This window comes from Leptonychotes weddellii, chromosome 5 (assembly GCF_054177405.1).
Source record: "Leptonychotes weddellii isolate Sample4059 chromosome 5, ASM5417740v2, whole genome shotgun sequence".
NCBI lineage: Eukaryota > Metazoa > Chordata > Mammalia > Carnivora > Phocidae > Leptonychotes > Leptonychotes weddellii.
In genome coordinates, this window is record NC_138373.1 from 158,461,509 (window position 1) to 158,475,391 (window position 13,883).

General features: G+C 64.0%; 1 long non-coding RNA gene across 1 annotated transcript in view; it reads left to right on the top strand.

The window, feature by feature from the left end:
* Positions 1 to 5,576: 5,576 nt before the first annotated feature.
* Positions 5,577 to 13,883, top strand: part of LOC145721940 (uncharacterized) — a 31,147-nt gene continuing 22,840 nt past the window's right edge. Inside the window, exon 1 of the long non-coding RNA XR_014145973.1 lies at positions 5,577 to 5,699. This is a non-coding gene — a long non-coding RNA (uncharacterized LOC145721940). The remainder of the gene's footprint in view (positions 5,700 to 13,883) is intronic.

Sequence of the window (13,883 nt, forward strand, 5' to 3'; positions counted from 1 at the left end):
GTTCCTGGGACTTAAATCATTTGAAAACTCCTTTTAAGGGGAAGCTACTTCCTTGGGCCCCTCACTATTGACCTAAATCGTTTTTATTATAATGTTGCAGGAATATGAGCAAACGCCAAGCTGGGAACCCTCATCGGACCATAAACTGGAATAAAGTGAAACCATTTACAGATTAAACACAACCAAAACTGCAAAACCAATAAAATTTAAATTTGCGGCATTCATTTTACAAGGCAGATGTTTGGGGAAGACATAGCTCTAGCGCTGGGCTCGCCGCAGGGACGTACCTGCAGGTTCGCTCCACGTTTAGATTTCCTCCTGTACTTGCTTGGAGGCTGTGAGGTTGGGGATGCTGATCACGCATGGGGGCACATTGTATGAAATCGTGCTGATCATTGTGCGTCTTTGTGTGTCGTGAGCAGACCTTATATTTCACCTAGAGCCGTCCAGAGGCATTCCCAGTACCTGCCCGGAGCTTCTCATGCACCTAGACACATTGGCCTCGCTGCATGATCCAGTCACGACAGGGGCTGGGGACAGAGCCCTGCATGTGTTCTGCCACACGCTCTCCTCCTGGACGGGCGGGGAGCAAGCAGCGCACGTGTGGGGTGTGTGTCCCCAGGTGCTGCGCCCCACAGCCCTGGGGCAGCCTGCCATGTGACACGAGGTGCCCTGGCACTCACCCCCTCTCCCTGTGCAAACCCTGGGGAGCCTCTTCTCCCTGGTGGGGGATGACACCCATAAGAATGGGGAGTGCCGCCAGGATGGCCAAGCTGATTCCCGGTGGGGGCAGGTCCCTAGCATTCTCTAGAAAAGGCCTTGGAAGGACGATGCTGTGACAGCCATCATTCTGATGTCATACAAGTAGCTGGGGGAGACACTGGTCCTTGCTGTGTGTCTGAAGTCTGGACTCTCATGGGAGACGGTCATGGGGCCCCGACGCCGGCTGGGCCCTCTGCAGACCCCGTTGGGCTCTGCCTCCTCCCTGGGGGTTGGCGCTCGGGGACAGCTGCTCAACCCTGGTCTCAGGCAGCTGGTCACCAAGGGGGACCCCAGGGAGTGTGGCGGGAGGGCTATGTGCGTCGTGCCCCCGAGCCACTGTGTGAGGGGGGCCCTGACTGCACCCCTGCATGGGGCCAGGGACTCCGCAGCTGGACTCGCCGCCCGTCTCGGCCCCAGATGAAAGCTTCCGGATGCTCCAGGAGAGTACCAGGGGCTCGGTGGAGAGATTACCCCTCAGTCAGGAGAGCGTCCAGCTCAGAGTGGTGGACGCAGACCCCACCCCTCCGGCTCCAAGACCCCATGCCCCCCACCCAGTCCTGCTCCAGGCAGGGAGCCCCCTCAGTTGGTCCTTCTCGGGGTCCAGCTGGGGGCAGGGGCTGGTGGAGAGAGTTTCCTGGCTGTGTTCATCGGACCCCGCTGCGTGCGGCACTAGGCCCTACGTGACCAGGTGCCACACCACCCCCTGCATCTCTCACAGGAAGATAGCGCTTCCCCAGCGCACTTGAGTCTGTGCCCCAGGCCGGGTCCTGAGGCAGGCAAGGCCGGGTTGCTGGTGGGCCGGGAGGACCCTCCCTCCAATCCCGCCGCCGCCCTGCATGAGCGGGCATCAGCATGGCCCTGCTCTGTCTCCGAAGGGCTGTCCTTTCCCTCGAAGGCAGTTCACTCCCCTGTCCCCTCTTGGAAGTGTCCGTGCTGCCCCCATCAGGCCCCTGTCACCCTGGCACTGCCCTGATCTGTCTTCAGCCCCATTCACGTTCACGGCCTGCCCGAATGTTGTTCTGGCAAATTGGCCTTCCAGCAGATGGACCGGGGCCATCTAGCATGCTGTGTCTGGGACTCGCACGCTCTCCGCTTCTCGGCTGTTCTCCCTGACGCCCGGCACCGGCTACCACTCGTCGCTCTCCCGAGACCAGGGCGACCGGCCCTGGCCAGCCATCGCCTTGCCGTCCCTCTGTCCCCGTAATGCCGGCCCAGCACCGTCAGTGTCCCGAGCTGGCTGCCCACACGGTGCCCACAGCTCCCGTTGTTGACGCGTGCCTGGGCTGAGGCAGTGGGAGACTGAGGCAGAGCTCCTGTCCCGGAAGCACCTAAACGTCCACATGCAGGGCGGCCTGGAGCCTCAGCCTGAGGCCCTCAGCTCTCGGGGCAGAGCGTGCGGGCGGCGCGGTGAGCTCACTCCCCTGCCTGGCCAGCAGCAGGTGCATGGGGTGGACGCTGTGGCTGCAAGCCTGTTCACGAGCAAGACGTGTTCGGGAGTGCTGGGTGCCTGGTGGCCTCTCTGGGGACACAGGGCAGGTGGGGACATGCCGAGGGGGAAGGGAGTGGCACCACCCCAAGGCCAGGCCGGCACCCTGTCAGAGGCCCGGGGTTGGTGCAGTGGCTCCATTTCAGCCCCAGCACCCGTCTGCACAAGCTGCTCTCCCCGGGCCCAGGGACAGGCACAGGCGACGTGGCGATGACCCCCGGTGTGCTGTGGGCCGAGGCGCCCCCCGGCTGTGGCACACGGCTAGCTGCCACCAGTGTCCCCAGAGGCCAGCAGTCAACCACTGTCGCTCACGGCCCCGTGCACCCCCTCCCCGGCGCCGGAGCGTCTCGGAAGTGGTGACGTTTGGCATGAAAGGTCCCTTTGTCCCTGGGATGTGGCGGCCAGTCCTGTGCCTCCAGCAGGAAGTGGGCTCAGGCAGGGTGAGCGAAGCCCAGCAGCAGACAAAAGGCGTGTGTGCTCAGCAGCAGCCCCGCGGTGCCCTCGGCTGACCTGGCACCCGGCACGCCCAGGCTGCCCCACGGCATGGGGGAGGGGGACAGTCAGCGACTGCTTGTGCGTGCACGCCTGTGTGTGCGCCTGTGAACACAAGGTCGATACGTGTGTGTGCCCTTGTGAACACAAGGCGGGTACGTGTCCGTGTGTGTGTGTGCGCTTGTGAACGGACAGATGGGTACGTGTCCGTGTGTGCTGTTTGCATGCCCGTGGGTCTGTGTATGCGTGTTTGCCCGTGTTCACACATTTCACCGTGTGTGTACGTGCGCACGCGTGTTGGGGTGCACAAGCATGTACATGTATGGTCAGATGCGTGGCTGCTGTGAGGACCCGGCCCCCTGTCCTGCCTCGCTGTCCCTCTCTCTGGCCTGTGGCCACGCTCACGTGTGGTCACACGTGCTGGGGGCCAGGGCTGGGGGCCACGTGCTCCCTCCCACGTCTGCCTGCTCTCAGCTGAGTGCGCAACGGTCAGGAAGGCGTTAGAGAGCAGCCCCACGCTGCTTCGAGCGAGGCGAGCGGGCCCAGTGGAACTGAGGGTGGCGTCGCGGGGCGAGGGGGCCTCGGCCGCAGGCCGGGCGGGGGAAGGAGACTGCCGTGAGGACGGCAGACGGGTGAGTCCCGAGGTCAGCGTCTGTCCCCCTCACGGCCCCGGTCCGAGTGACTGCAGGCGGCCCGACCGTGAGGGCTGCGTGTCCGTGCGCGCTGACGGGCCGAGCCTGGGCCGGGTCCTTCCAGCGACACCTTCTCTGCCCCCAGCTCCGTGCTTCCCCTGGGGGACGGAGCACCAGGGTGAGCACACGGCACTGCAGGAGGGAACCCAGGCCTGGCTCTGCCGCCTTCCCGCGTCACCGCGTGTCCTGCAGACCAGGCCGCCCAGCACGGGCCAGGACCTGCCCTCCACACGTGCAGCCCCGTTCGGGAAGGCCCAGGCCTGGCGTGCAGGGCCTCGCAGGAGGTGCGACCTCAGGCTCCCTGCCTCCAGAACCTCGTTGCCTTCTTGCCACAGGAGGGCACATCTGTCCCCGAGACAGCCTTACTCCCGCTCTCGGGCCCTCAGCAGGGGCTGGGGCGGCCCCGGGCCTCCCTGCGGGCTGAGGTTCTGCACCGTTGGCCCGCTACGATGGCCGCGTGCCCCTGGGTGGGGCTCGGGCACGGTTGGGGAGCGTGGCTGCAGATGCTCTTCGATCTGCCCGTTAGCCTGCTCCACCCCGCTCCTCACAGCTGATCCCGGGAAGCTCCTCCTTTACTCGTCAGGATCGTGGCTCAGGCACTCCGGCAGGGATTCCAGGGATTGGGCTGTGTGTGTGCTCCATGCCCGTAGCCTCTCTGTGGGCGTAAGGGGTGCACATGCGGGCACATAGCAGGCCTTTTGGGGCATCTGTTACTGTCACAAAACGGTGCATCTGGGAAGACGATGCTGCTCGGGGCTCCGGCAGGGATAGGAGCAGGGGAGGAACGAGGCCCCGGGCATGTGTTGGGAAAGGCGCCGAGCTCCTGTGCCTGCGGTCCAGAGAGAGGCTCCCGCCTCCACCCAGCTTCCCGTCCCATGGGTCCTGCCGGGATGGAGGCTGTGCCCCTGTGAGCAGAACCTGGCGCATCCCCGCCCCGCCTGGGGAACCGTGTAGGTGCTCGGCTGGCGTGTTTCCCACGCCAACTTCCCAGCGGGATGAGAAACACGTCCGCGGGGTGGGTCTCCCTCGCGTCACCGCCTGCGAGGCTGCGGGGACAGAATTACCACAGGCCGGGCGGCCTCAGCAGCAAACGTTTGTCTTCTCACCGCCCAGGGGGCCGGGAGTTTGAGAGGACGGGCCAGCCGGCCCAGGTGCTGGCAGGAGGCCTCGCACAGCTCGGTGTCTCTACTCGCGAGGGCACTGATCCTATTAGATCGGGACCCCACCCTCATGACCTCACTTAACCTGAATGACTTCTATAAAACACTGTCTCCGAGGACCCCCACACCAGGGGTTAGGGCTTCACCACGTGACTTTGGGGGCACAGTCCCATCCATGGCAGGGCCTAGAAAGGAGTTGGTGTCAGGGTGACGAGCTGTTGTATCCCCTGGAACGGCCCGGAGACCCACACCGTGGCTGGCCAAGCTCTCTCCCAGCCCTCTTGCCTTTTCCTGCCACCCCGGAGGGGACAGTCCGGCGTGGCGAGCACAGGGCAAGTGCCCAAAGACGCATCTGTCCTCGCATGGCCTTGACCCGGACTCCAAATCCTCGTTCCTGGGAAATTGCAGGTTTTGTGCCTTCTCCAGCAGCGGCCCGGAGTTGGGGAGGATGCCGTGTTTGGAAGCATGCATGTTGATGACTTAGCTTTGAGCTGAAATAATGTCTGGCCCATGGTGGGCATCGGATCTGAGCGCCCAGACTTTGTAACTGGAGTACCCCCCTTCTCGTATCAGCCCCGGATTTATAAACGTGCAGCCAATCAGTCGTACGTGCATTTAGAAGGACGTGCACTTGGTCCTAATTTGGAGAACAGCCCATTGTTCTGCGGGGGTCCTTGAGTGAGGGTTAAGTGAATACAATCATCCTCTGTTTCTGGACGCAGCCCCTGCTTCTAGATCTTTCCGTCAGGGAGGAAACTGTCCTCAACACCCCTTGCTACCACTTACTGAGAGACTGGTGGCAGAGCTGGACCCAGGGAGCAGCGCTAAATGGGGAGCCAGGGAGGAATAGTGGCCCGGCCACCCCAAAGGGCACCAGGCGCTGCCCATCACCCTTCCCACCGCCGTGTAGGAGGGGGGCTGCTGGTGCCACCCGGGGTGCCCGTGAGCAGCGGCTGAACAGCTCTCTTCTCTCCCGCAGCGCGAATCATCAAGACAAAGCAGTGGTGTGACATGCTCCCGTGTCTGGAGGGCGAAGGCTGTGACCTGCTGATCAACCGGTCAGGCTGGACGTGCACACAGCCCGGCGGACGGATAAAGACCACCACGGTGCGTATGCAGCCCCGCTCGCTCCTCGCACTGGGAGGGCGAGCAGCCCCGGGCAGTGGGTACCCGTGGGGAGGGGGGCCGCACGTCGGCGGCGACGGGGAGAGTGGCAGTGGGCTTCTTGGTGCGGAGAGGCCTCCAGCCTCGCGGCCTCGCCTCCGCACCCCCCTCACCCTCTGGGGCCGGATCAGTCTGTCCCTGGGCTCCGTCAGACTGTCCCTGTGGCAGGTGGGCCCACCTGAAGGCGTCCACCCAAAAGGTAGCTCAGTGTCCACGCAGGGTGGTTGGTAACGTCGTCTCGTTTCTGGGGCGGAGGGTGTGCTCACGACTCCAGGCAGGAGGACGGGTTAGGATCCCCTCACGGCAGGTGAAGCCTCTTTAAAGAGCAAGGATTGGGGAAGGGCGTGGTCCTCAAGGTTGGCTCCTGCCCTGGGCACCGCGTGGTGGCCACTCTGCGCGGAGACCTCAAAAACCCCAAAGGGTGCCCTGGTCCCTCCCAGATCCCGCTGAGGGGCACACCGCATATGCTCTGTTCCAAGAGCCGGGACCCGCCTGGTCCCCGTGGCTGCTGACCCACAGGTTGGGAGGGAAGGGGGAGAAGGGGTTCTGGGGCCACTCTCTGAGGTCTCTTTTCCAAAGGTAAGTTCCTCAAGGCACACACTCGACGGTGCAAGCCACGGGAGCTGGGGCCTGCATCCACTGGCTTGGGCGCTGGGGCTCCTCAGACCTCGGCCCGCACGGCAGTGGCCTCTCCTTCCCCCGGGCTGATTATCACCCCAATCCTGGCTCTTCCTCGTGAGCTCCACATAGAAACCTAGACCTGAAGTGGCTTGTGATCTCTTGGCCCTGATTCCCGCCTCCGTGCCTTGGGAATGTCCAGTCAGGGAGGTCTGGGGCCCCCAGGGAAGGATCCGGAAAGCCGGGCTGGCATCCGAGTCTCCTCGCGGGGTCGTGCAGGAAGGTGGGGGCTGTAGCCCCTCGGAGTTGGAGCAGAGGAAATCCCACGCGCTTCCTCCCTCCCCGCATGCCAGCCTCCGCAGAGTCCCGGCGGGCCATCCAGCCATGTGTCCAGGGGGCCTAGCTCCGTGGCTGCCGAGGAGAGCGCAGTTAGGGCCCCTCGGGGGCACATTCTGAGGACAGGCCGTCTGTGGGCATCAGGTGGTTCTGCATTGACGGCAGGTGGGCAGGACCCAAGGGCACCTGCCGAGCATGGCTGTCAGCCGAGAGACGAGGGCGGCCAGCGGGGGCCTTCCCCAGCATGTCAGCTGCCCAAGCCGTGTCCAGCACAGACGCAGGCGATCCTGTCCTCGCACCTGTGATGTGTGCGGGGATCGCCAGCTCGTGACCTGTCACCCGCCTGGCGGCTCTGAGGGAGCCTGGGCGGCTTCTGACGTGAGGCTGCCCCCTCCAGGGGCGTCCAGGAGGCAGCTGATCTTTCCGGGGTCCCTGTCTGTGTGCTGTTCCCAAAAGGCAGAGACCTGGGGACAAGCAGATCCTACACGGCCGGGGCTGCCGTCCCGCATCCCTGGGGCCTGCGGGTCAGTGTGTGGGTTCCCCGCAGGGCCCGCGGCAGCCCTGTGGGCAGGACATGCCAGGTGATGGGGTCTTTTGAGCGAACACCTGGAGGAGGGGAGGCCTGGGGGAGGTTCCAGACTGCCCACCCAGAGCGGTGGCCCTGGGGCGTGGCTGTGGGGTCCGGCCTGCACTCCAGGCCCTGAGCACGGTGCTGGGGGCAGGCCCGCTGAAGGAGGTGGCCCAGCAGCAGCCCTCACGGTCGCACAGGTGGACTGAGGCTCCCAAGCCCTTCCCCACTCCCGTGCTCTGCATTCCCTGCCCTGCAGCCCCTCTAGCAGGCCCAGCGTCTGTAGGCAGGCTCTGTTCCTTGATGCATCCCCCTTGCTGCAGCCAGTCCCGTGGCCCCACGGGCCCAGGAGCTCGCGACCATCGCCTAGGTCTGACCGCTGTGGAAACCACAGCTGGTAGTAGGCTGCGGAGGCAGCCTTTCAGTCTGCTGGGCCTTCCCCCCTCAAACGCTGGGTCTGGCTTTGCACGAGCCCACGGGTCTTTTAGCTCTGAAGATCGATTCTCCCGTCTGCCCGTTCTCAGGGGGGCCCGCCCTGGGGGGGCAGCCGGCATGCCCCAGCTGGTGCTCAGGCAGATGCACCTGCTGGTCCAGGTGGGGGAAGGACACCTGCTAGGCTCGGGGCAAGTCCAGGAGAAGTGCCCACTCTCGGGGTTCCTCACCCCCATAGGGGTGCACACCTGGGGCACGGTGCCCTTTACAGTGTGGAGGGCGTGTGTGCTGAGGCTTGGGCTGGTGCATCCCATGGAGGGGCTGTGTGCTGAGGCCGGAGGCCCGGGGTCTCCCCAGGTGTCTGCAGACACATCTCTGGCGCTGACAGCAGTCCTGGTGTGCGGTGACCTGTTCGCACAGCTTTCTTCAAAGGTCACTTGAGCTCTTGACACAAACACCGTGTAACTGGAGTGTATATTCCCATTTCGAGTTGGCATCTCGATTCCGTTACAGATGTCGGCTAGCCCTGCGATTTCCCATTTCACCACGAGTAGGTTTTCCGTGAGATGGGCTTTGAGAGCCCTCGTGATTGTTCAGCCACGTGACTGCCCACGCCGCCTCAGTGGCCACAGCCGTGTCTCAGTGGCGCCCCCCGCCAACCGTGTCAGGCTCACTCCTCTGTGAGGGCCACGCTGCTCACGTCTCTGTGCCCACCAACCACCCGCGGCAGGCACTGGGCCTGACGGGCACCCCTCCGGCCCCTCGCTCAGGGCTGACATAAGAACGTGCGATAAATTATGTGGTCACCTGTGAAGAGAGCCCAGGGATACGCTGATGTTTGTATTTCCGAGAGTGCTACTCTTCAGAGGACGGGTCTTCACCCCATTAGTGGGTCATGAAATTAATTTACTGGATCATGATCTGCATTTAAGAGAGGGAAGAAGAAATTAAGTAAAAATATCAGAGAATCCCGTGTCCTGAGGGGGGTCCCACTTGGTGAGGCTCACACGTGTGCACAGGGTCACTGGCTGGACGCGGTGACTCTGGCAGGTCACGGTGAATCGTGGGGAGCCCGCCGTGCTGGGGGCTCGGGGGAGGATTTGGCCTCTGTGCTGGCTGCCCAGCCTCTGCTTCCCACGCCGTGTCAGCCCTGTGGACGCCGGTCTGCACCAGGAAAGGAGACGCGGGGGATGCCGCAGGCCCCACCCCAGGGCGCAGCAGTGCCCTCCCGTGACGCCCCCAGGGACGGTCTCCCCTGAGCTCCGCAGTCCTCCGCTGTGCCCACTGACCGCGGGTGGTGTGGGTCCCCCCGAGAGCAGAGCGCCCTCCTGCCCTCCCCATGCCTCTCGTTGCCCCAGATGTGAGCTGCTGAGGCCGCGAGCGGCACGTGCCAGTGGCGATCAGGACGCCGTGATCCGTGGTCGCTTTGCCACACTTTGTAACGCAGACATACTACAAGGTGCCCGGCGTGAGCTGCGGCCCCATCTCCCGAATCAGAGTCGACCAGCTAGATGGGAACCCATCTTTCTGAGGAGCATCACGCACCGCACCTGAACTCTGTACTGCATGAAGGCCCCGTTGTGGGGGGTGAGGGGCATTCTGTCCAGGAACTTGGATTTCCTGGGAACTCGCTTCCCCCAAACCACACTTCCCAAGAGCAGGCCCTGCCTGGCAGCACAGCAGTGGGTCCCCGAGCACCCGGGTGCCCAGCGGTCCCAGCAGGGTGGCCGCGGGAGGTGTGGGCGGGCGGCCGGGCATCTCTGTTGGACGACACTGGGAGGGGGCGCCAGCCCAGCCTGCTGACCAGTCCCAGAGGTCAGCGCTCACCGCAGACCGGGTCACGTGACAGAGAAGCACTCGGGTGGGTTATGTTCTCATTTGTTCCTGTCGGGCTCTGCCGACGAGCATCTCCTGCAGTGCCGAGCGTCTGACCCCAGGTGCGTGAGCGAGCGTGGGGCAGGCTGGGGGCCGCTGCCCTTCTCCACCATCCTGAGGATGGCTCGCCTTGTCCAGGTAACCGGGAGGTCTCTGCGTTCTTGGATTCCATGCACCACCGAGGGCCTAGCGTGTGCCAGGTCTGGACCCTCTGGGCGCCCAGGAGGATGGCTCTGCCAGTCAGCCACCATTCGGGTTCCTCATGCCAGGCCCACGCCCAGGGCAGACATGCAGGAGGAGGGGCACATGTGGCCCTGTGTGCTGGGCCCCGAGTGCGTAGGGCCCCGAGTGCTGGGCGCCAAGCGCTGGACCCTGAGCGCTAGACCCTGAGCCCCAGACCCCGAGCCCTCAACCCGGAGTGCTGGACACCGAGCCCAGAGCACTGGACCTGGAGCGCTCTATCCGGAGCCCCAGACCCCAAGCGTTGGGCCCCGAGTGCTGGGCCCTGAGTTCTGGGCCCCAAGTTCTGGGCCCCGAGTGTTGGGCCCCAAGCACCAGACCCTGAGCACTCGACCCGGAGCGCTGGACCCCAAGCCCCGAGCACTGGACCTGGAGCACTGGGACCCAAGTGCTGGACCCTGAGTGCTGGACTCTGAGTGCTGGGCCCCGAGCGCTGGGCCCTGAGGACTGGGCTCCGGATCTGAGCCCCACACACTGGTGCAGAGATTCCTACAGGGACTCTCTGTAGAAACTTAGCAAACGCTTGTTGTGGGCTCCTAGTTAAAAGAAGAGAACATACATGCCTCTCGTTTTTGCCGTCTGGACACGTCTATGAAGTGACAGGACACGGAAAGGAGAAAAGGCAGAGCGCACAGGAGAGGAAATGGCAGGAAGCAGATGCTCTCGGTCGATGAGCTGGTCTGGGCCCCGCGCTTGGGTGCTCGAGAGTGGGGTGCAGGCCCCTGGGTGGCCTGCAGGCAGGGCGGCAGGAGAGAGCCCAGCCCTCGCAGCCGGCCCCGCGGCCGACAGCCCCACCGGGGGTTCACACCAGCGAGGGGAAGAAGCCTGGCAACTCTGGACCCTGCCACACCAGCACCAGCAGGGAGGACTCTTCCTAAAGACCCAGGTCCTGAGACGTGCGGTCCCTCAGCTCCCAGAGGGGTCGCTGCGGCTTCTTTCTGGAGACGCGCCCTGCGAGGCTCCGGCGGCCCCCCCCCGTCACCCCACACTTGGAGGCTCACGGCGGCAGACGTTCGTTCCCGCCGGGTGAAGCCGAGGTGTGGCCTGGTCCAGCCTCTGGGGCTCCAGGCCCTCCTGGACGTGTGGCTGCGTCACCCAGTGCGTGCCCCTGTCCTCCCACGGCCACGTGCCATGAGAACCAGGCCTCGTGACGACACCATCCCACCCAGGCTCTTCCCAAATCGAGGATTCCAGGTCACAAACTTTATCACATCATTAATGACTCCATTTCCAAAAATGTCACTTTCTGAGGTTCCAGGTGGACATGAGTTTGGGGGGGTGTCCTCTCCCCCTCACTAACATACCAAGCTTGAGGCTGAAACCCATGGGCCGCTGTGATTTGGGGCCTGAGGACCCTTCTGGGAAGCCCACCATCTGCCCATCGGTTCTTCACATCCCGCTCGCCAACGTGGGGGAAGCAAAGGGTCACTGCTTGACGAGAGCAACCAAAGGCCGCCTGCTGAGCCAGAGGACCTGGAGCAAACAGGCCACTGGAGGTGGTGGGGGAGGAGCCCACAGAGCAGTGCCGTGAAGCGGGTGGGCGCCCCGTGGGGGCAGAGGCGGGTCAGGAAGCGGGAGGAGGAGGGCACACCGATGGGGCCGCATGCCCCGACCCCGGCCCTCCCTCCCCTGGGGGTCGTCTGGCTCCGGGACCCCTGAGCCCCACGTAGGAGGTGCGATCACCCCGGGGCCGGCGTGCTCCCCTGCAAGGCACCCCTGCCGACCTACCCCCACCGGGCCGGGCCGCCCATGACGCAGGGGTAAGCTGTCACCTACAGGCCCCCAAGCCCCAGGATTGCGAGGAGAAGAAGAGAGTCATGGTCACTTCAGGACACTGACTTGGACACCAAGAAGATCAAGAGCACTTTTGGAAATAACCTGTATCACTTTTATAAGAACAGAGGTATAAAGTGTGTATAAAACACACGTAGATGAACACGTACACGTAAGATCATGCACGTGTGTGCGTTTGTGTGCACGTATACAGTGCGAGTGTGTTAACGGATGTTGTTCACAATCCAGTAGAACGAGGAAGTCTCAGCCATGGAGTCGATTTTTTAAGAGAAGTAGGAGAAAAACAGACTAGAAGATCAATTCAGGAGTTCTGAAGAATATGAGGTCCAAAAATAGAGAAACGTGGAGAAGAGATTATCAGAGAAGTACTTAAAAATGGAATTCCCGCAGCTCCCAGACGCGGGTTCCCAAGGGCGCGTGCCCGCCGAGGATGGGGGAGTGCAGATCCGTCGGCGGCCGTCTGCGCGGGGCTGCAGGTGGAAAAGCACCCTCTCTAAACCCAGAAGGAAAAATGGGTCACGTACCAAGACTCAGACGCCAGCGTACCTGCTGCGCAGCCGAGCCCCTCGAAGCCAGAGCCCAGCCGCGCCGGGGCGTCCCAGACCTGGAACTCCGGATCCCACCGGGGAGCGGGGAGATGGGTGCGCACAGGGCCCGCCCTGCGGCCAGCTGCGGAGAGAGCCTGGCTTCCTAGGAGCTCGAGGCGCCAGGTCATCTCCAGGGGTGAGGCAGGACGCCGGGGGCCTATGGAAGATGCCGGCGTCCATTCGGAGTGCACCGGGGGCCCCGGGGAAACTTGGGGCAGGCAGTGAGCTTTGCCTTGGTGAGGCTGGCTAGGGCCACGGGCGTGAGGCCACTCTGATGAGAGGCTGTGGCCGGAGAGGAGGAGCGGGGGTCTGCCGCGTCTGTGAGGGGACCCCATGACACCGGCGTGGTGCAGGGAGGGCCCAGGAGGGGCACGTGTGGGGATGGACTGGTGTTTCTGGCCTTGTCACCGCCACACCAGCCCGTGAGCACCTCCTGGCCTGCACACTTGCGGGCACGAGGCCGTCCGAGGTCGGGGAGGCCAGCGTGGCAGAGCGCCCGGCATCCATGCGGGGCAGCTTGGAGGCCCCCAGCAGGGAGGGCGGAGACCATGGCCGTGGAGGCAGGTCCAGCGGCGTCCTGGCAGGCGAAATCCACCACGAGGTGGCCCCCCTGTTCTGGTCCTCCTGGGCCCCCTCCCACAGGACCTCCCATAGCCTTGCTGACACTGCGGCTTGCGGCACCTGGCGGTTCTGTGCCCCCAGTTTTCTCTCCCCCTGTGAGTCCGCCTCCAGCTGTGGGCTGCTGGGCACGCACCTCCCTGCGCACTCACGGCCGCCGGTGGCTCCTTCACTCCCGAGCTCCGGGACTCTGGGGAACGTTGGGCACAGTGTGTCCCGTCCCCCAAACGCTGTGCTCGCAGCCCTGCTCCACGGACCCTGTCCCCAGCGTGAGGCAGCTCGCCGCTCATCCATCTCATGAGCCTGGGGCTCCATGGTGCTGTGGACCCCCACCCCCGCCAGCTCTGAGCTCCTGCACACGGGGTGATCCCGACACCAGCCAGGAGCTCAGTGCCTCCCGGAGGTGTTCGGCAGGCTTGGGTTTATCTCTGATCTTGAATGAGCCATCCCAGCAATTAGAAGCTTTTATCATAGAGCCGAGTCTCAGCTGCCATTCTGCACTCATTCTGAAAAGCAATACAAGAAAAATGATTCTGGGTTGTGCGTGAGGCAGCGTGGGGCTCTGTTGGTCAGAGGCCACAAGTTCATTGGGAACAGGGAGACAGTGGTCCCTGGGGCTCTGCCGGGGTTCCCGTCAGCCGGCCAGGCAGCTGTCCCAGGCCCCAGCAGAGCCCCCCGCCCCCCGGGCTCTGTGCATCCTTCCTGGCATGCCCAGCCTCTGGGGGCCGCTCATTGGCCATGTTCCCCTGCCAGGGGCCCCCGTGCCATGTAGACTGGGCTTCCCCCCTGCAGACCTTGCCCCAGGCCGGCCTCATAGAAAGGCGCCCTGGGCATCCTCTGAGCTGTCCCAGGTCCAGGACACCTAGGCAGAGGAATGGGGCCGAGGGCAGTTTGGGTTCTGTGTTGCTCCAGGTACCTGAAGAGCAGATTGGGCTACGTCTCACCTCAGTCCCCGTCTGGGGGATTGGGATACAGGTGAGGACGCCCCAGCAGGTGCTCAAGAAACGGGTCTCGAGGTAGGAGATGCAGGTCAGCAGCATGCAGGGACCAAAGACGGGG